Source organism: Terrapene carolina, unplaced genomic scaffold, assembly GCF_002925995.2.
Source record: "Terrapene carolina triunguis isolate 2854851 unplaced genomic scaffold, T_m_triunguis-2.0 Scaffold189, whole genome shotgun sequence".
Classification (NCBI taxonomy): domain Eukaryota; kingdom Metazoa; phylum Chordata; order Testudines; family Emydidae; genus Terrapene; species Terrapene triunguis.
Window position 1 is genome coordinate 11,021,888 of NW_020664540.1, and position 22,089 is coordinate 11,043,976.

A 22,089-nucleotide genomic window follows, 5' to 3' on the forward strand; every position below is an offset into this window, starting at 1 on the left:
TTCACTGTGCAATGAGAAGCTTCTCTATAAGACGTAGTTTGTCTGATGAATGTGTGCCCAGCATTGACTCGCACCTAAATTCTACAAACGAACTTCAAAGAAAAGAATTATTTTCTTTTTGATGAAGAGCAGTGCTGTTCTTTTAGCATATGCACTATAACGAGCACCACAACCCCGGCTTGCTAAGCTAATTGGTCTTTGTTTCAGAACGGATCAAAACAAGACAAAACTTATCAGTAAACCAAAATTTCTGATACAGGTTAGAAAATATTTTGTGTCTTTTCTGTTGTTTGTCTTGTTTTCTTCAGTTTCTCACAAGCAACAACAACGTCCTAACATGTGTGAAGTAGAATTTGCACTACCAAAAACTTTTCTGCTGTGGCAAATAAGTGACCCTTTTTACGCTCATCAATTAACATCCTCAAATGACGACGTTTGCAATTACTTGGGGCCCAAACCAGCAACCCTTATTCATTTGAAGAGACGTTTTGAATCCATTGGTGAATAAGGGCATCACAATATGGCCTGAGCCAGATGATATTATTATTGATACTGTGATATTTCCTAGGAGTCCGAGTCATAGATCAGGGCCACATTGTGTTGGATGCTGTACAAACACAGAACAAAAAGCCCCCGCCCCAAAGAATGTATAAACTAAGTATAAAATAAGACACTACAGGTGGATACTAACAGATATATGGGGAGAAAGGACCACAAGGAAACAATGAGACAACATTGTCAGTATAATAGGCAGGGGTTTCCGTGCACCAGCAGCCTCACCCTTGTCAAGTGTTTGCACGGGATATGCACAGTAACTGCTATCGTTTTAGAATCTGACCGTTCTATAATTTCTAGGGGAGGAGGGAACAAGAAGCATTTGAAAGCCTTTGTGACATTTAACTAGAGGTCAAGGATTGAATAAGGCTGGAGACTGAACTATCCTCTTGAGTGCGGGGAATGCATCCCACCCTTCCGTGCGAGTTGGGTAGTAGGAGACACCTATGGAACACAGAATTAGGAGTATGAAATCTTTGGGGCAAGGACTGTCTGTTATGTTTGTACAGTGCCAGGTACAATAGGACTGGGGCCTCTGGACAGTATCTCCATGCAAATAAATGGCCACTGCTCGCCGAGGGCTCTGCCAGACCCAGAGCTGGGTCCCCCAACCTACGCGGCTGTTACTGGCTGCGAACAGTTGAAGGGCGGTGGGGAGCGGAGGAGCAGCCACAGTCCCGGGGCCCCAGGTACCAATAGCAGCAGCAGGAAGAGGAGAGGAGAGAACGCAGCAGCTTCCTCGCACTGCCTGGCACCAACTTCTGGCCTCCGACCTGGCCAGGGGGTGGAGCCTCGTGGGGGAGAGGAGGAGCAGGGGCAGGGCCACAGAAAGGGGGATGCAGCGCCCCCCCTCAGTTTTCTGTCTAGCCCACTTCAGTCCCCACTGCCCCCCGCCGCTGGGAAGAGCCTGCCGCTGCCGCTGTTGGTGAACGTGGACGGTGGTTGCCGTCTTGCAGAAGCAAGCCCTTAGCTGCAGAGCTTCTCGCTAGAACAGTGAAACTGAAGAAGGCCTGTGCCGCAAGTGTAAGAAGGAGCTAACCTCAGTTCTTCCTAATCTCTTGGGATCCGCACAGTTATCTCCCTGCTTAATTGAATGAATGGGAAATTAGATAAAACTTTGCAGAGCAAATCTTTTAGCAAATGTGATACCCAAGTAAAAAATGGGCGGCAGACTCTACGTTGTCACAGCTGCTCCTTTGTTTTGCAGAAGTGTATTTTGAAGGTAAGTCCTGCTTACACTCCATCCCTATTAATTCTACTGTACATATGAAATGTCCTCTTTTCAATGTGTAAAACCAGAAGGGAGACTAAAAACAAATAGCATGTGTTTAAAATGTTTTATCGGAGATGGCACCAATATTTTCGGAAAAGCTGCCTGGTTTCAGGGGGCAGCTTTATAACGAAGGTCTTATTGTTCAGGGCCAAACCTGGAACCTAAAATCAGGCAGGAAACGATGGAAGAGAAGAGAAGGAAATATGCTACTTGGCCCTGCAAGAGCCAAAGAGGAAAAATACAGACAAAATAAGGAAAATGGGTTGCTGACTTATATATAGGACCACTTACATCTGTGGCAACTAAAGGTCCCCAAATATCAACTGACTCATGGAACTTTTTTTTTTTAACCTTTATCATTACAGATGGGAGGTGTGCCATTGACTTCAGTGAAGCCAGAATTTCACCCAATATATCTAACACTGGCTAAATTTGCACTGTGGTCTGTGGACCAAAATTTTTCCAAGAGAGGTGGGTGCAACAGCTGCCCACCTCTGTGCGCTACTATCTGCAGTAGCGTGGGGTTTTGTGGGCATAATGGGTCTGATCACCGTTTACACGGATGCCCTTGGCACCCACAGTTGAAAATTTGACCACGTAGGTGTGGAACCCCTAATGACAGAATACAACACTCAGGCTTCATCTACAAAGAGTCCTTCTGTAATAATTTGCAAATGTGTCAACGTGCAATAGTGGTACAATTGAGCAACACGGAGAGCTCGCTTTCTCCTCTTTCTCCTCCACTGAAGGGACTGATAAAAGGCAAAGGAAGCGGCTATGGAAGGTCTAACACACATCCACTTCTTTTAGGATTCTTTCTAACAAGTCGAGGTTCTTTGGCCTACATTCTCCTTGCATTAGAGCCACTGGACCAAAGCAGTTCTAAAGCTGGCATATATGGCAATGGGAGAGTTGTCCCGATGTAGGGGAACCTTCTGGTCTCACAATGCCGGTGTAATGGCTCCAATGCTGCCCTCTCCCTGCAGCCTGCAGAAGACCTATGCCAATGGAAAGGGGACACAGTCAGGGTGTCCACACACCCCACTGATCCCTGGCTGCTATAACTTTCCTTGGGGCCATTAGTGTAATTTAAATCAGCTCTCGGGCTATTATATTCTACACGGGGAGAACCAACAGGTGAACACAAGGTCAGAGGAGTGCACAGAAAGCAGCACCATGAGTTTCTAGAATGCAGCTGACGATCTGGGCCTTTTCATTATTCCTTACATCCCAAATATTGCTTATCGTTAGCTAGAGGATACTGAATCTAGATAACAAGACTGTAATGGAAGGGAGGGAACCACTGAGTGGGGGGAAGTTTGAGGTAGCTAGCCAGTGAGTGGCTGACTCAGCACAGGGATCTGGGGCCTCATAGGGTAATGAATGTGGGACTTCACATAGACTCAGGATGGCAGGAGAGAGCAGGCACTTACTCAAAATGGCTGCCACCACATAGCCAGGAATCAAATTACATTGGAGAAAGGGATTCACGCAAACACCAGCCTGCCGAATTCATGTACAGATCAGCTCCGAACTGGAGATGGGGCATCTCCCTCCTCCCTTTCTAATGACACCGCTGCCCTGTTCTGAAAACACGTACCAACACTGCTAATCTGTAAAGAAAGTAATTCTGTGGGTTAACCACAGAACCTGTACTGTGAGAAGAGAGGACCCCTTGCTGGTCTGTGAAACACCAGTGCTATAATTCGAGCTGGTTGAGAAATGACAAGTGTTTTTCATAGAAAATTTGAGAAAACATTTTTTTAAAATTTCCCACAACTTATTTTTTTTTTTTTAAACTGAAACTGAAAAATGCTTTTCAAAAACGGAACGTGTTTCACTTTTGGTACTCATCTTCAGTTTTAGGAAACCCCCAGCACAAATTTTTACCACAAAATTACTGATTTTCAAAAATCTGAAATGTTTTCAGTTTTTGGTTTAATGCTGGAAAATTTCAAAGGAAACAATTTTTTTCCTCACAAAAATGTTCATTTCATTCCAAATGACAATTTTTAATACAGTGTCAATGAAACATTTTCAGCCAGCTCTAGTTGTGATTGATTCCCAGCATTCTTCCCACGCATACCCCAAAAACCTGACAGCTTCCCAAATCTGGAGTGAAACACCATCGTGTGTGTATAATGACTCCCTGCATGTGCTACCAGTGAGGTTTAAACCTCTCCCTGTCCCTTGTAAAAGCATGAGCGTCTTCGAGCTAAAAAAGTAACTCCATGAACTGGTAGCTGTAGAAAGCTCTAAACCTCTTGTGTAGACCAGCCCCTAGAGGGAGACATTCAGCCAGTGGGAGTTACATATGCACAACTGCACGTGTATCGCTGCTGATGCATTTGCATTAAGTGCCAATTGTTTTTAATGTGACTTAGTTCAGATTGGGTTGGGAAAGAGGGATCCATTAGGGAGAAGCTAAGCCACCAGGCCATCCAGGAACTTTTTTTATAGTGACTCCAGACCTGTCTGTTTACAGCCCAAGCAAACCCCCGTCCCCCATGGTGCCACCCTCTCATTGCACATTATATAGAATCCAATTGTGACATGGAGGCAGGAGAAGTAACAGTAAGGTCTTAAGCACTGAACCTTTAAAGGGTTTTTTTATAGTGTCTAATAGCAGAGAACAGTCAGCAAAAGTACTGGCTAATCAAGGTGAGCACTGCCGTGAGTAAGATTCAGTATGATTGTTGCTATAAGTGATTCTAAGCGTGCCTCAAGAATCACTTTTGTTTATCTGCTTTCAGATGTCACCAGCCTCGATCAGAAGAAGGAGGTGGAAGAGGAAGAAGAGAAGGGACTCGTGAGTAACGGCATCATCTGTGTCACCACATCCATCAGTCAATGACATGTCTGTTACCCCACGATGGCCACGCTTCCAGTCTGACCCATTTGTACGGCTCAGCTCCAGCAAATGTGCCAGAAGGAAACATTGCCTGATTTGTTTCTCAAAGGCAGAACTGAAACTGTATTTTCTCCTGTTGCAGATCGGGAGGACATGCTCATAAACAAAGTGTCCCCAGCAGTGTGTTTTTCATTCAGATCCTCCTTCTCTCCAGCTCCCATGAGTAGGCCAAGAAAAAAACTAAAGAGGCAACAAAAAGATATGGCAAGTCCTTTTGTTGAATTCAGGATGGAGGGCTTGGATATTAGAACAGCGGTTCCCGGCCAATGGGAGCTGCGGAGCCGGCACTTGGGGCGGGGGCTCCGTGTGGAGCTAGGAGCTGAGGGAGGGACATGTTACCACTTCTGAGAAGCTGCGAGGAGCTGGGTAGGGAGCCTGCCAGCCCCACCTGCCTCCCCTCCAGCACCAGTGAGGGTCTTGGGCTGCTCCCCCCGAGCACCCGCGGCACCCCCAGGCTCCCCCTCCCCAAGCACCCGCAGTGCCCCCTGGGCCGCCCCTCCCCAAGCACCAGTGGCACCCCCTGGGCCACTCCTCCCCCCCACTGAGCACCAGCGGCACCCCTGCCCCTCCCCCCCCAAGATTTAGTCTGGGGTATATAGTACAAGTCATGGAAAGGTCATGGGCCGTGAATTTTTGTTTATTGCCCGTGATCCGTCCATGACTTTTACTAAAAATACCCGTGACTAAAACGTAGCCTTAATTATGGGGGACAGAGAGCTGTGTGAATTGATTGTGGGTGGGGAAGCAGCACCAGTGTTAATTGTTGGGGAGATAGCGGAGCTAGTCTGGTGCTATGAATTGTGTGCGACGCAGGCAGGCAGTTTGTGGGGAGTGGGGTGGAGAGCATGAATTGTCTGGTGGGCTTCACCAATTGTAGGGAGACCAGCAGAGATTGAATGTGAGGGCAGTCTGGGCAGAGAACACCCTACCCTTAAACCTGCCTCCCTCGGGCACCTCATGAGAAGATGGAGTGGAGCTCTACCATCAGGCCCCCAAGGTGGCACTCCTGTGGTCGGTTGTATGTCCCACTGTACTGTGAGCAATAGACTGTAATGTTACTTTCCGTATAAAGCCTGTTCTTCAGACTGTTTTCTCGGTGTGTGTGTGTGTGTGTGTGAATCACATGAACCAGTTTTACAGTCTGTAACAGGGTAGCCACCCCAATGAACGCATCCCACATTGCCAAGGCCGTTCATTTGATTCACATAATGCGAAAACATACTTAAAAAAAGGTTTGATGCTTTAAAAAAAATCCCCCACCTTTACTATCCATTACTTGTGGCACGATGCACGACAAAATGGGGGTAGCCCACATTCTGGCCATTTTCAAACACGTCAGTGGCCTGTGTTGCCAGTTTGAGAGTTATGTCAGGGCATCTCTAAGGCATTTCTTGCTCCCTCTGGGTACTGCACCTTTAAGGTCCTCATCCCTTCTGCTGAACTCCCCAGATTCCTTTTCTGAACATGTGCTGCCCACAGTAGGACTGGCATCCTATTCGCAGCTCGGAGTTTTCTCCTGGGCCTGACAAAGGTCTCTTTCAGGGCTGTAGACCCCATTGGTGGCCATCTTTTAAAATGAGCGACCCCCTCTCCATCTGCATTATCCCAGACTTCACGCCTTACCTTGGAGACAGCTGAGGGAGGAGCCGCGCAAATCCTCCAGTGACCTGCAAACCCCCAGGGTAGTTGGAACATTTCTTTTTAGAGAAGAAATCCTGGCGTCGCTGGGATACAATGTGTGCGGCGAGCAACCAGGCATTAAGAGTGACATGAGAGACTAATAGGTGCGAAGAAACTTGGAGAGAACCGCAGATTTCAAACACTGCAACGGAAAAGGAGGAAGGTGGTGAGAACTAGTGGAGAGGGGCCTAGTAGAAGCTACTCATTCCAGTCTCGTTAGCCGGCCCCCTAATAAGAGACCAAAGGGAATACTTGAATGGCAGTAAATTTAGAACCAATAAAAGAAAATACTGCTTTAAGCAGCATAGGGAATCGCTGCATTAACTGCTGCTGTTGGGCTATCAAAAAGACTGGGTCTATTTCATTAACACTAAGGCTACGATTATGTCATGGAGGTCATGGAAGTCATGGAATCCGTAACTTCCATTGACCTCCATGGCATTTTCTGCCCCCGGGCTGGAGCTCCCAGCCAGCCCTGCCCCTGCAGCTCCCGGCCCCTGCCCTGGCGGGGGGGACCCCACATCTGCCCAGCCACGGCAGGTGGCAGGGGGCTGGCGGACCCCGCAGCTGCCAAGCCATGGCAGGGGGAAACCCTGCAGCTGCCCAGATGTGGCAGGCAGTGAGGACCCCCGGCAGCTGCCCAGCCGCGGTGGGGAGACCCCCGCAGCTGCAGCTGCCCCATGGGCAGGAGGACCCCAGAGCTCCCAGGCATCGCAGTGGTAGGGGTAGGGTGACCAAATCAGAGGAAGAAAATATCGGGACACCGGGGGGGATAAAAAAAAAGCCAGCGGAGAAAAAAAAACTGCCGGCGGAGCGAAATATCGGGACAAATTGATCGGTCGGGACGTGGAACAAACAGCTAAAAATCGTGACGGTCCCGATTTTATCGGGACGTCTGGTCACCCTAGGTGGGGGACCCTGGAGCCTCAGCAGCAGTGAGTGCTGAACCCACCTACCCCTTTTGTCAGGGGTATTTTTAGTGGAAGTCAGAGACAGGTCCTGGGGCTTCCGTGAATTTTTGTTTATTGCCCAGGATCTGTCCATGACGTTTACTAAAAATATCCGGGACAAAAATGTATCCTTAATTAACACTAATAAAGTTTGGGCTATGCGGGGTGAAGTCACCACTAGGATAACCAGAGGGTAAGTTTCAGGGCATAAAGAGTTTTCTGCAAAGATCAGGAAGGAATCCTGAAGGCCTGATTCATAATCCCTTGAAGTCAATGGGAACTTTCCTACTGATTTCAGTGGACTTTAGCTTGATCCCTTAGTTAGCTGCAATGCCACTTAAAATGACCACATGGCCCCATTTGACTGGATAGTCCATATGATATCCCAGGGCCGGGCCCTAGGAATGGCTTTTGAGACACCTTAAAATGTTCCAGTTTTTTATGTCATCAATCAAAACTTTCTGATAAGTACAAAATGTTTGTTCACGTACTGGTGCACAAAGTAGAGTTTGCTCGGCGTACACCAGTGGAACGAGCGTTTAGTGTAATGAACGGTGCTTGGAGTGACGAGGGAAGCCGAACGAGCACAGACGCACTAAAAGCCGCTCGCTTGCTCAGAGTGCATGTTGTTGACACTCGCTCCGTGTTTCACAATAAGTGCGTTCAGAATATTCATATGCTGGGACGAAGCCTCCCGTTTGACTTGAGAAAGGTGCATTCATTGCTATTGAGTCAGAAGCCAGCAAGAGTGACGCCAGCTCACCTCGTTAAAAGTACACACGTTTGTCTTTTGATCCAGTATTTCACAACCTTGAAAAAAAATCATTCCAAAAGTTTCTGTTTTTGAAAATAGTGTGAGCTTCATTGGGGAGGCAGTGTGGCCAAGTGGATAGAGCGCTGTGCTGGGATGCAGGAAACCTGAGTTCTATTCCTGGTTTGGCCTAGGTAAGTCAGTTTGCTTCCTTGTGCCTCAGTTTATCCCTCTGTAAAATGGGAATGATGATAGTTCTTTTGTAAAACACTTTGAGATCTACTAAGGAAAACCACAATAGAGGAACTAGGTAGTATTATTTATTCCTGTCTGTTTTCACCCTCCGTGTCTGAACATCTGTTCCTATTTGTGCTGTCACTGTGCTTCCAGGATTATGGCTTTTCTGTGGAGTTGGAGTGAAATCCTCCATATCCCTTGGGGAACTCTGAGGATCTTCCCCATTTCCATCCACACACCCCCTCCCCCGCCTATTATTATGGCCTCTAGCCCCAGGTGACAGCCACCGGCCTGACAAATGGAGACAGCGCTGACAGGCACTGGGCCACATTTGAACACGCTTTCTGCCTCAGCACCTGAGCCCCAGGTGTTCAGTGCTCCTACTTACAGACAGTTCAGGAAGGAAGAGGTCAGATTGGAATTTGAGTCCAGCTGTCCCTGAGCCAGCCTGTGTGCCTTGTGCATTGAAAGAGAGAGAAGATAACCTGCTGGTGGCATTTTGGCAGACCAAAATGCCTTGTGTATATATATATATATTTTTAGAGGTAAGTACCTCGCTTCCTTGGAAATAATTCTGGGAACCTCCCACAAATTCTGCCCCTGCCCCTTTAGGAGCATTGCGGCGTGGGAGCAGGAGGCAAAGGGGATCGCTGCATTTTGCTGACCATGAATCCCTCTGCCCAGTTCTGTGAAGCGATTCTGGGTGATCTCCCCAAAAAAAAAAAATCATTCTGTCAGATGGCTAATTAGCTAATTCGAACAGAAACCTGAGTGCCAGGGATGCACAGCTGTGTGTGTGCCCGCCACGCCTAATCCATCTGCAGAAAAAAACACATGCTAGGTGGTTTGACTTTAGGGTAAGTTGGGATGGGTGGAGGCCCCATTAAGAAGAGAGAGTCCATCCTTACTTAGAGAGTCTGGCTTTTTCTTCTCTCTCCTCTCCTCTTCTCTTCTCATCATTCACACAGCTTCACGTATTTTCATAGAATCATAGAATATCAGGGTTGGAAGGGACCTCAGGAGGTCATCTAGTGAGTCCAACCCCCTGCTCAAAGCAGGACCCATCCCCAGTTTTCTCCTCCTTTATGTCATGGTGATGGTGCTTAATGATGATGAGACACTGGTTTGGTCCAGTTGTTTGTTTTCCCTGATGTGATCAGGGCATCATTTTGAAGGGTGACGATGATGCGAGATGGGTATTTTGGTGGCACATATGGCTGAGTATGTATCATCGTGACAGTTTATCTCTGCTTTTGTCGGCATTGGGCAAGTCACTTAATTTCACCTCCGTTTCTCCCCTCTGTAAAATAGGGACAATAATACACACACCCCTGAGGCCTGGGAAGGATTAGCGGGGTGCATGTTGATAAGATGGCAAAACGCTTTATAAAAGTGTTCAGTGCTATTATTTCCTGTCTTGTTCCTTTCATTGCCACAAAGGACCGATTTCTGCATTGTATTGGGCTGGTTCTAATCTTTGTCGTGTGATTTTTGGCATGTGAATTCACAATAGCACTTTGATATTATTCTCTACCATTTGTTAAGTTAGGGGCTAGGTCGGTCCTCCCTGGTTGCTGTAAGGCAGTCTGGTCACAAATGAGAGCCAATCAAAAAACTAGCTAGTGGAAGAAGGGGTAATGGGGAATAAGGTACTAACATATACAGCTATATTTTACTGAATGAATGGGACATTCTGGTGTGAATACTTCCCTCTTATGACAAAGCACTGGGAATGTTCAAATGTAACCTTTCTTCATTACAGCCTAAGACGGTAATCTTATGTCTCTCCTCAGATGGCGCACCAGGGTTCATTAATGCAAGTGGTGCCTGGGAAATCTCGTGATCACCCTCAACCTTTGGACAAAACTTTTGGTGTTATATCACAGGACCCGGTAATCTCTTGCATCCTGTGACTCTAAGACAGAGAAAGAACCTCCCCATCATATTTTACATATTCCTAACCTCATTAAAACACACACACAAAACCCAGCAGTGAGTTGAACAGAGTGGGAACTGCTGACTGACAAAGTGTGCAGTGCAGTACAAAATTCTTTCTGGCACTCTAATTATCCTTTCCTTCTCGACTCCAGTATCACATGTAGCCATGTGTAGAATCATAAAATAATTATGCAGTGTACAAGCTTTCTGGGAACATGTACCACTGTTTTCCTAATTCTTTATCGCTCCCATTGATCGTGGCGTGTGTGCATTGATCCAAGTCGGCCATCTGGTTGGGCAAGATAAGCGTGCGAGTGTCTTTGCATTGCACTGTCACTCAGGGAGGGGGTACATTTTGGCTGTAGGGAATTACAGGGGCAGGATTAGCCCTCTTCCTATGAGTAAACTGAATTTTAAATGCAATGTTGCAGCTGCATGGACCATGTTGCTAACTTCTGTTTTTGCCCATGGACTGGGTAGATTTCTCCCCCTTCCTGTTCAGACTGTATTCAAAGATAGAGAGGTGGCTTGCATTAAATGGAGCAGGGGGGCCCGGAATGTCCTTTTTAGCACATGCTAGAATTGTGAGTGGCTGGTGTATTACGAGATTTCTAAATGGCAAAATCAGTTTAAACGCACACAAGATCCTGCTGGACTGAATGCATTTTGAAATAAGAATCATTGGTCCAAAAAGATGAAGTTGTCAGCCTATGACAGGAAATAAATATTGGATATTAATTGAAACTTTTAATTTTGTTTAAGCAAAAAAATCACACATTTATCATTGTGGGGGTGTGCGTAATGCCTTATCACGGCAATATAATTTTTTTTTTTGCTTGCCAGATTTTAATTTGCAGTGTTGTGTAGCTGCAATATCCCAGGATATTAGAGAGAGCAGGCGGGCGAGGGAATATCTTTTATTGGACTAACTTCTGTTGGTGAAAGAGACCAGCCCTGGAGCTACACAAAGCTCTTCTTCAGCTTTTAATGTCGCCATTTCCAGCGTTAGCGATCATTTGAACTTAAGCGTCATATTTTCTCTTTTTTTGTGGGGGCGAGGGGCCCCACTGGTCATCCTCTTGTAAAATTTGATCACATCCATTGTTGGCTCATATTCTGCAAATGTACGGAGGGGGGGGGCTCGAAAGCCTTTCCTCCAAAATTGAACAATTCTGTCAAAAAAGATTAGTTCTATTTTGTCTGCCGCTTGCTGACTATTCATGAATGTAAAGAGAGAGGGCTGGGGTAAGTTGCTAAGGTGGCTGCATTTCAGCTATTGACTTGAGGATACCAAACCAGAGCCTACAAAAGAGCAGCCAGAAGGAGAGGAGAGAAATGGTCTGCCATGTGTTTCAGCTATACCTTCTTGAGCTGCCCATTTATTCCTTTTGTTGCCACAACTTTTATTGTCATACAGTTGAAAAAAATGTTAGACACAGGCTTCAGGCAGCACCAAGCAGAAAAAAGGATTAGCATATCACTGGGATCATCTTACACTGAACCAAATTCTTTTCAGGATATATAATTAGTGAATACAGTTTTTTTTTTTGGAGCCTATGGACAGAGAAAATTAGCTTAGATCTCTGGGTAGGATATTAAAAGAAAGAACAGAGAAAGCGGACCAGTTTGGAGGTGTTATTTTTAGCTATTTGCATTGGACTTGTGCATTATATTTATGCCTACGATTCAGTGCGTCACAAGCTGATGGTACGTTCGTGAAAGGGCAGGATTTGTCTGCTAGCGAAAAACATTTTAATACTGTTTATAACATTTATATACACAATCAGCCTTCAACTTTGGCTCCGGAAAACAATATCCTGACCGAATAGAAGCTAGAAAGAGGTGAATTGTTTTTTTAGAGCTGGACTCGTGACCTGAGCAGCTACAGATATAAAGTGTTCCTTTGTCCATCACCTCTGATCAGTGAAATATGTTGCACTGGGCGGTGTAGTGCATTTTTTTCTCTTCATGTGCTAGGGATAATGTGCAGTGCACATGTGCAACTTCCTTCTGCCAGTCATGAGTCGAATGGTCACTCTCAATTTTATTAAAATTAAAAATGTATTGTGTTGTCCATTGTCGTGTAGTCTGTCTCCATCTATATAATTTAGCTATAAAAACTTGGATACTTTTATACCTACTGGTGACTGCCTAATTATTTAAAAAACAGGAAGATAACATTTTGATTTTGAAATGAAGGGATGTTTTGAAAGGATTTAGCCTGGTTTTCAATCATTACAAAATTGAGAATAAAAGGAATATATTTATACACTGTATATTTTTGTACACTATACGCATCTGTATATAAGCGGTGGAGAGCACAGATGTATAGGTTGTAGATAGGTTAGATTTAGCCTTTAAAATTTTCCTGTGCTATTCCAACTACTGAATATTTGACTAAAATCCGTTATTTAAACCAAATATGTGCCACAATATGCTTGCAATATCTGCAGATGAATTATTTTGAGTAGAAAGTACAGTTTTGTATGAAAATTAGAATAAAGAGGAGCTATTTGACCTGCATGTTGGTTTGAAATGCACAGACATCAAGATGTCCATAAATCCAAGTCCAAAAGTCTGTGGCGTCATTGAACTGATGTATCTGAGCCCACAGTAAGAGGATATTTAAACTTAGTGTTCTCTGCTCAGATCTGAGCAAATCTGAAAACAAAAATATACAGGGGAAAAATGCTGCTGCTGTTGCTGCTCGCAGATCATGATTTCATTGTATTTATTGTCTAGTCACATTTTACAGTTTCTCTTTTCAAATTGTTCGGGTTGATTATTCAGTCGAACTATCAGCTGAATGTAAATGTTCAGAACCCTTGTTGCTTAGTTGAAATTGATCAGATAAATCACATGGTATTGTTCCCATTCTCTGATTGGAAGAGGGCACAAAATATTCTAGCATGGATCCTTAAATGCCCAAATTTAAAATCTGATTTTACTGAAAATATTTTCATCAGTGAAATTCAGTCACTTGTATGTTTATGGTAGGAAAACATAAGAGAAGTCCAGTTAATTAAAAATGTGAAGACATTTCACAGAAAAATGTTGCTTTATTTACTCAATTAGCTCAATTCTTGCTGTCTGATTATGGTGGCATAAAAAGAGGCCACTAGCCACCTTTCTTTTGGTTGGATGTAACACGAAGCAATAGTAGTCATCTGAAAGAGAATAGTTATGGGCTCAGATCCCAACCCTGCAACTGGATTTGCATAGGTTTCAGATCTCCATTGACCTCATAGGGGCCCTGCACCAGTAGAGGGGTCTAGTTGCAGGATCGGGCTTAAAAGGGAAGGAATAATGGGTGAATCAAACAAATGGTATTCAAACAAACCTCTTTTAGGTATTTATTACTCAATTGGTGCCTTATATAGCACTGGTTAAAAACAAAACGCTTAAGATCTAAGAAGTGTCTAGGGCGGGCGGCGGGGGGGAGGGGGGGAATGTTAAAATTATTCTTGGATCATCTGCATTTGATAACATTATCCAAATAATTTGATGACCAGTATGTAGCAAATATAAGTCCCTGTTTTGCACCTTTTCTATACGCAGATCTGCCCTTCGACTGCAAGGAGAGTTTTGCTCAGGGAATGTCTGCAGAATGGGTCCTTAATGTAAAGCAGGTGTGCTGGGTTACCTGGCATTATTTCCTTTTTTTCTTGTGATTGGTACAGCTTGTGAAATTAGTAATGTGTGTACTATTTAGAACAGGGAGAAAATGTATTGCTTATTTAGAGTACAAAATAAAGGGTTTAATTTTATGCTCCTAACTCAGGAAAAATTCCCATTGAAATCAATTTTTAGTAGGAACTGAAAGATAACCTGGAAAGGGCTGGGGAATCTGCATATGTTGTCTTGAGGACAGATACTGGATGTTTGGCAAGCCTGGGGAGTTCATTGTCACAAAATAAGAAGTAATGAATTAACTGCATTGGGTCTTGCTGCTGTTTTGCATATGTGCCAATAAAAAGAAAGTAAAAACATCTGGATGATTGTAGTTTCTCTTCTATTACCTGGGCACTCAGATTTTTTAAAAATACATAATTACTTGTAAACTACATACTTTAGTAATATGCAGTGTAGGATCCTTTGTGTGTGATAATCCAAGCAAGGTTATATTGGTCACTTTGGAGTTTAGTTGTAACTTGTAACTATGTGTGTACAAATGTGTCTCGGTGCTGGATCAGCTTGTATTTATGGCCCTCAGAAGCTCTGAGGGTATATTTTCTGTAAATAAATGCTGTTTAATAAGTATTCTGGGTGCATTTTGTCATTAATCTGATCTATAGAGCCATGCAGACCAAACCCGACTTATAAATCTGTTAAAATGTTTGACCTTGTTTAAATAAAAACCTCAAGGTTAATTACAACAAGCATCCTATATACGCCCTCTCTATTTTAATCCTCATAATGATTTGTGTAAGGGAAAAGATAACAAATTATCATCTTTTAAAAATGACTTCAGTGTGAAAGAGTAAGAGTTTGGGGGTTTTCTCTTTTTCTTAATTTCCTCTACCTGTTCTATGTGATGTATCGGGCAATGACCTCTCTTTTGGTAGATATAGTTGAAAATTCTATATTTTTACTTTAACTATAGTAAGAAGTATTTGAGAATTGGAAAGTAGGCTGTTGGGAATGAAGAGTTCTATCTTTGCGCCTGGATAGGATGTCTCCATAATGAAATAAACAAAGGTTTTTTTTTATTATTATTATTATTATTATATTCAAAACAAATTTCACAAAAATAAAAACCAATTTAAGTTTCTTATAAAAAAACTGGAAAATATTAAGGAAAGTTAATTGAAGCACATTTAAATTACAATAAACACACGGGCACAATTATCTTCTTTTTACTAGTGTATGGCTTAGGGATGTTTTTATCTTTTGTTTATTGCACTATTAAAAATAAGGAGATGCACCCAGAAAGGGTAGATAGCCACCATATGGAATTACATATTTTGCCTATTTGTATTTAAATAACTATCCATGCAAAAATATGCACACATCATGCAATAATTCCCAACTGAAATTACTGTTTAGAAAATAAAAATTCTGAGACCCAATATTCTTTTCATATTAAATTGCCCATTTTCCGTTCATCATATACCTTTGCACAATACAAAAAAAGATGTTGCATTACAGCCCAGTACAATTTGTTCACAATGCTAATGAAGATGGATAGAGGACATTGCTTAAACATTATTATCATGTATTAAATTGTGGGGAAAACAAGACAAACAGGCTAAGAAATCTGGAGCATGTTTTTTTGTTTTCATTTTCAGAATGAATAATGATAATTTTAATAACCTGCTGGTTTGACAGATTTAATGATGATGATTAACTTGCCACTTACACATTTGGAGTGAATATTTGTGCTTGCAAAGTTTTAGTGGCTGGTGTTAAGCGAAAGGAGGATGCTTCTATATCCCACCGAGAACTAGGCAAACCTGAAAATCTTGCATTTGTGATCTCATCCCTGCCCCGGAAGAAGCACATTTTGGGCCTTCTTCTATCCTCACATCTGAGCCTTTAGGGATAGCTGAATATTGCTTCTGCCCACATGTAAACTCCTGGCCCTTTCAGAAGCACCAACGGCAGATCAGCTTGCAGGCAGAATTAATACTTGATTTCTTTTATTTGAATTTCTGACTAATCTTGACTAAGCTCTGCACACCAAGATCATGTTCACTTATGACAAAATAGACCAGACAAAGCTTCCCTGAGACCAAAAGATGGAGCATTTTATCCACAAAACATCCAGCCTCCAATTCATGCCACTGTTGAAAGTGAGAGCTGTGAAACCTTTCAGATTACTAAAATGGGAGTGAAAAATATCTCCCAAGTAAGCTAAATTGATGGAGTTACCTTTTAGAGCTTGTTTCAGATGCTTGAGACGGGTAAAGCTTTTTGCCTGTGTAGCTGACGTACGATTTGAAGTTTTATAATTCATTAAACACTTCTTACCCAAATCCTTACATTAACAGGTTTTAATTGGCTTCCTTTGAGATTTGGAAATCAAGGGGTTAGGAAGGTGAAGATGGAGAGAGAAAGAAAGCCACACACCACAATGAGCAATTCCTACTGTTAATGTGCAAAATGGCCAGCCTTCGGTTTAAAGAAAACAAAACCATTCCAAAGGAAGTTGTAAGTTGCTGTAGGCCTGGAGATGTTAATGCATGAAGATCTGTGGGCCTAAGAAATACTAATGCATGAAGATCTGTGGTATATGCTTTTAACTGTGGTATTCAAGACAAATATTGCACGTACTTAATTAAGGCCCCTGATCTTGCCAATACAAGTTTGGGGCTGATCCAAAGCCCATTGAAGTCAATGGAAAGACTCCTGTCGACCTCAGTGGGCTCTGGATTGGGCCCCACATGCATGACTTTACTCATGTGAGTAGTCTCACAGGCTTCCATGAGACTGTGCATACAGTTACAGTTTTATGCATGTGTTCACAGGGTTGGGCCCTTAGATCCTGATTCTACAAGGGGCCCTCAACTCCTGCTGTAGTCAATGAGAACGAAGGGTGCTAAGCATCTTGCTGGACTTGGCCCTTACCGGGCCTATTTGTTTTGTACGTATTTCAATTCAATGGTTATATGAAATAGGGAAGCACTCGCCCAGGACGTTTAGTACTTTCACTGCGGTTAAAGACAACATCCGCACAAACACCACCAGCAACTTATCCCTGCCAGCAAGGCCCAAGTTTTCCAACCAGCAAACTAAAAAATACCCCACCCTCTGCACTAACACCAACCCTCCTTGTGCTCTAGCGTCTTCCCCCAAGAGCACAGGAAGACAGATTGGCTTTGCAACATGCCTTAGTCATCAACCGCCCAAGGGTTGAGTTCCATTACCATTCCATTATAAATGGAAGGGGCTCTCACTTGAGTGCCTTCAGAGCCTGATGCAAAACCCACTGAAGTCAATGGGATTCTTTCTGTTTCCACTGATGGCATTATTGCCTAGGGAGAGACGTGCTCTCTCACATTGGTAGGTCATGGGCCATTTAGAGCTTGATAGTAGGTCCTGATTCTACAAGGGGCCCTATTATAAATGAATGTCACTCTGGGATATACAAGATCAGTAATCATGGACACATTTCTCAATTATATTTCAGCCCTCCCCACCCCCCGGGGCTTGGGGTATATTTTTATTTTAAAGGAAACTCTTTTAATAAATATTCAGATCTGCTGTAAATAGGTAAACTTCAATGGCCCAGAGTTGTCTGGGGTTTTATAGCTCACTTGAAGCCTTTTTTGTATATTTATTTAATCCTGCCCCTCAGTAAGTTTTTTTTGTAAAATATGAAATAGTACATGGTGGACAATTCCATTTGGCTGACTACTGTGTCTTTTTCAGCCCAGTATTCTTGGTACACTCTACAGTCCTCAGTACAGTAGCACAGAAGTCTTGGTACAGTCATTTTCAGAGCACTAATCCAGTGGCTTTGTTACCATTCTTCTCAGTATTCTAATTGGTACAATTTAAAGTGTTTCGTTCAGCAGCACTGATGTCGTTGCACAATCGTTTTGTTGCACTGTAGTTTTCTATTCAGTAGCACAGTGGTCTTGATACAGTAGATATTTTTCTGTGCTATCTGTTTGCTGCTGTTTGGAGAATTAAACAAACGTGTTTCTGGTACTTGTTCCCATAATATAATTCCAGCTGTAACTAATGTAATTAAAAGCCAGATTCTCCATTCACATACACTGGTGTAAATCTTCAATGAGGAAAAATGGTGATAATCTTTAGGAGCTGTTGTATACAGCTGCACTCAGGAAGCGATTTGCTGTGCATAGCTAGTTATATCCTACAAAACCCAGAAACTGTGCTATGTATTCTGGAGTGCCATCTACTGGCACCTTAATCTAATAATAATCTATTGACATATATACAGATTCAGCGCACTCTTGTGACAATAATACTGAGATCCTTGAATAGATGGCGCCATAGAAGTGCAAAATGTTTTGCCAACTTTAATTAGGAAAATATTCTTATCCTGCACCAGTATCATTCCACTGACCGCCTTCAAGTTGCTCCTGATTAACATCCTTGTATGTCTCTCAATCCCCTTTCCCTCTGTACATTGTGGCAAATTGCCGGCACTACTATAATGGGTCCCACGCTTTCTCTTCTTGTGGGGGTGTTCAGGCGCCATTTCTCGCCCCTGATCTGGGGTATCAACTGTCCCACTAGTATCCCAGAGAAGGGGAGTGGAGAGGGAGGGACCCGGGCCCGCCCTCTACTCTGGGTCCCAGCCCAGGGGCCCTAGGGATAGGGGTGAACCACTTGAACTAGCGATTCCTTCCCCTGGGGTACTTCCCTCTCCGACCCTTCAGCTTGTGGGGCTTCCTGCACTCTCTCTGCTTGGGGTCAAGTTTCTCCCAACCCCTTGTGTCTGTGGAGTCCCTCTGCTCTGCACAAGCCGGGTTTCCCTTTACCTAGGGTCCTGGTCTTCTGGCCCGCCACAGCACTTCTCCCAAGTCTCCTCTGCTTCCCTCCAAACTGCTCTCCTTCAAACTGCTCTCTGCTCCAACGCCAAACCACTCTGCTTCAACTCCTTCAACTGTCTGATTGAAGCAGGGGGGTTTTATCGGGTGACTGGCTTCAGGTGCTCTAATTGGCTTCAGGTGCTCTAATTAATCTGTAGCAGCCTCTCTTCTCTCTACAGGGAATAAGGCTCTCATCATCCTGGGGCTTACATATCTCCCATCTATCACTCTCCTGCTGCCCTCTGGCCATGCTGTATCACAACATATATCAGTATTGTTTTGCAGATGAGGAAACTGAGGCAGTACGGATAAGGTCACCCAGGGAAAACCTGAGATACAGCCCTGCTCTTCTGGGTCCCAATCCTGTTCTTTACCCACAAGAGTATTTTGCATTTGATTTGTGTATGTGTCAGGATAAAAGTACCAATGACAAATATATAGACCTCCCCGCCCCCCAAAAAGCTAGAGTATTTTAAAAAGGCTGTTGTGTTGGCTGGGTCTTTGTGTGTGTGTGGAACATCCACAGACAGCCACTAGAGGGCATGGCTCCTTCCAGAAGAGAAGGGCCCAGGAATTAACCCTGAGAGGAAGGGCAGGGACATGGCTCCTTCTTGTCTGGGGAAAGTAAAAGTGTTTTGGAGTCAGCAGCAGGAGAGCAGCTGCCTCTGTCCTCTCTTCCAGTAACAAATACATGTTCTGTTGTTCCTGCATCATCATTCCAAGGACCCTGCTTGTTTGTGCTAACCCAGGAGTCCGTGTGGTCCCATGTGTGTATTTGGCCTGGTCCACACTAACCCCCCACTTCGAACTAAGGTACGCAAATTCAGCTATGTTAATAACGTAGCTGAATTCAAAGTACCTTAGTCCGAACTTACCGCGGGTCCAGACGCGGCAGGCAGGCTCCCCCGTCGATGCCGCGTACTCCTCTCGCCGAGCTGGAGTACCGGCGTCGACGGCGAGCACTTCCGGGATCGATCCGGGATCGATTTATCGCGTCTAGACAAGACACGATAAATCGATCCCAGAAGATCGATTGCCTGCCGCCGAACCAGGAAGTAAGTGTAGACCTGCCCTTTGTGTGTGATTTAGTTCATCAATTAGCAACTGATACGAGATTGAGTAATACAACCCCAAAGTTTGGCCTTTACGAAACAAAACCACAACCCGTTTCATTTCAATGTGGCTGATTTCATGGGGATGAGAGCGTGAGAGTCCATCAGGAGCTATTGTGTAGCCCTTTCGGCTGTGTGGCGCTGCACTAGAACGAACATGTTTGAAATAGCTACTCAGGCAACCAGCTTCTCTTGACATTTGGATTCCTATTGATTTGAACTACAGCAGACGTGCAGAGAGGGCCCAAGTTGCTGCCCAGCCCCACCCCAGTCAACAAACTTGGGTGTTTTTTCCGGTGGGACCGTCCCTTTCTATTGGCCCAGCACAGGTTTCATTAAAAATTAAAGTTATCAAAGGAAAAGCTGAAAACTCAAAATTAAACCCGGTCAGGAAAAAACATAAAAACAGTTTGACTGAAAATGTTTTGGTTGTTGGTATTTCAAGGTCAAACTGAAATTTTCCACGGGAAGCAGTCACTTTCCATGAGAATTTTCAGTTTGTTGCAACCCCAATTTTCCATCAAGGAAACCGTTTAGATGGACATTTTTTGATCAGTTCTACTCCAAAGTTTGGGGCAAAATTCTCCAGGCCACCATTCACTGATGGATCGTTTATCCACCAAGCAGATCTAGGTCATGGTCCAAAATCTTTCCATGTATGCATCCGGTGGTGACACCGATTGAAGTTCTGTGTGCAGTAGGAGTGCCGCATGCACAAGAAAAAATCTGTGTCATGGATAAAAGATCTGCCATGGAGACAGGTCGAGATTTGTGCCCAATTTTGCACTCCTGGCAGAGGCAACAAGCTTTCCCCCCCATTGATGTCAATGAGGATGTTGCCTTCGCCCATATCGAAGGATTCAGCTCCATTTGGAAGCAAACTTGAATGAGTCAAAGTACAGAACATCCCCGTATAAAATAGGACGTTTGATCACTTCCTCTGCTTGTTGCTTTTCTCTTTTCTTCGTCTCTCTGTAATGTTTTCTGAAGGAGAAAGAAGTGGAAGAGTGGTTAGAGGTGATACACAGGCGTCTGTTACCCTTTCCCAGACATAGGGACACTTCATGAAAAAACCTCCTTGCACTTTAAGGGCTGGATCTTCAGCATTTATAAATTGGTACATCAACTTTGACTTCAATAGACCTTGGATTGGGCCTAAAAGAGCTTGTTTTAAGGATCATTCCCTGCTTGCCTCAGCTTTCCCCTTCACAGCCTCTCGGATTCACACCAGTCCACCTTTCTGTAGCTGGAAAACACAACTCTACCATGCATTCACACTGAGATTATGGGCTGGTCTACACTGCCGCGGCAAGTCGACCCAAGTTACGCTAATTCAGTTACGTGAATAACGTAACTGGAATCGACGTAGCTTAGGTTAACTTACCGCGGTGTCTACACTGCACTGCAATGGGAGACGCTCTCCCGCCAACTTCCCTTACTCTTCTCGGGAGGTGAAATACCTGAGTTCACTGGAGAGCACTCTGTGATCGATTTAGCAGGTCTTCAACAGACCCACTAAATCAACACTGCTGCACCTATCTCAGCAATGCCGATCTACCAGTAAGTGTAGACATGGCCTCAGATGCAATGTTTTATCTCTTATTTCTCTTGATGAAGGAGAAGGGAGGGGTGGGGTGTGATAGTTGGTTGCCCATTTATTGCAAGCTACATGGGCATGTCCAACCTCAAATTAAGAAATGAGCCTACCAGGCAAATGCAGTGAGCCCATGGAATTTGTGCGGCTTATTCTCCAAAGGTCACAAATCCTGGTAAACAGCTGGCTGCAGTCTCCTTTTGATTGGGGTCAACCTCACTCATAATAGGGTTACCAGACAGCAATTGTGAAAAAACGGGACAGGGGGTGGGGGGCAATAGGCGCCTATATAAGAAAAAGTCCCCCAAAACGGGACTATCCCTTTAAAAATGGGACAGATGGTCACCCTAACTCATAGAATCATAGAGTTATAGAGTTTAAGGCCAGAAGGGCTCAACAGATCATCCAGTCTGACCTCCTGCATGTCACAGGCCACCAACACCGCCCACACTAAACCCAACAACCCGAATTAGACCACTACAACTCTTTACTATTCCTTCTCCACAGCAGTGCGCTTCACTATTTTTGAAGTGGGGGCCACCTTGGCAAAAAACCTTCACTGTGAGAGCCACATCAACCCGACA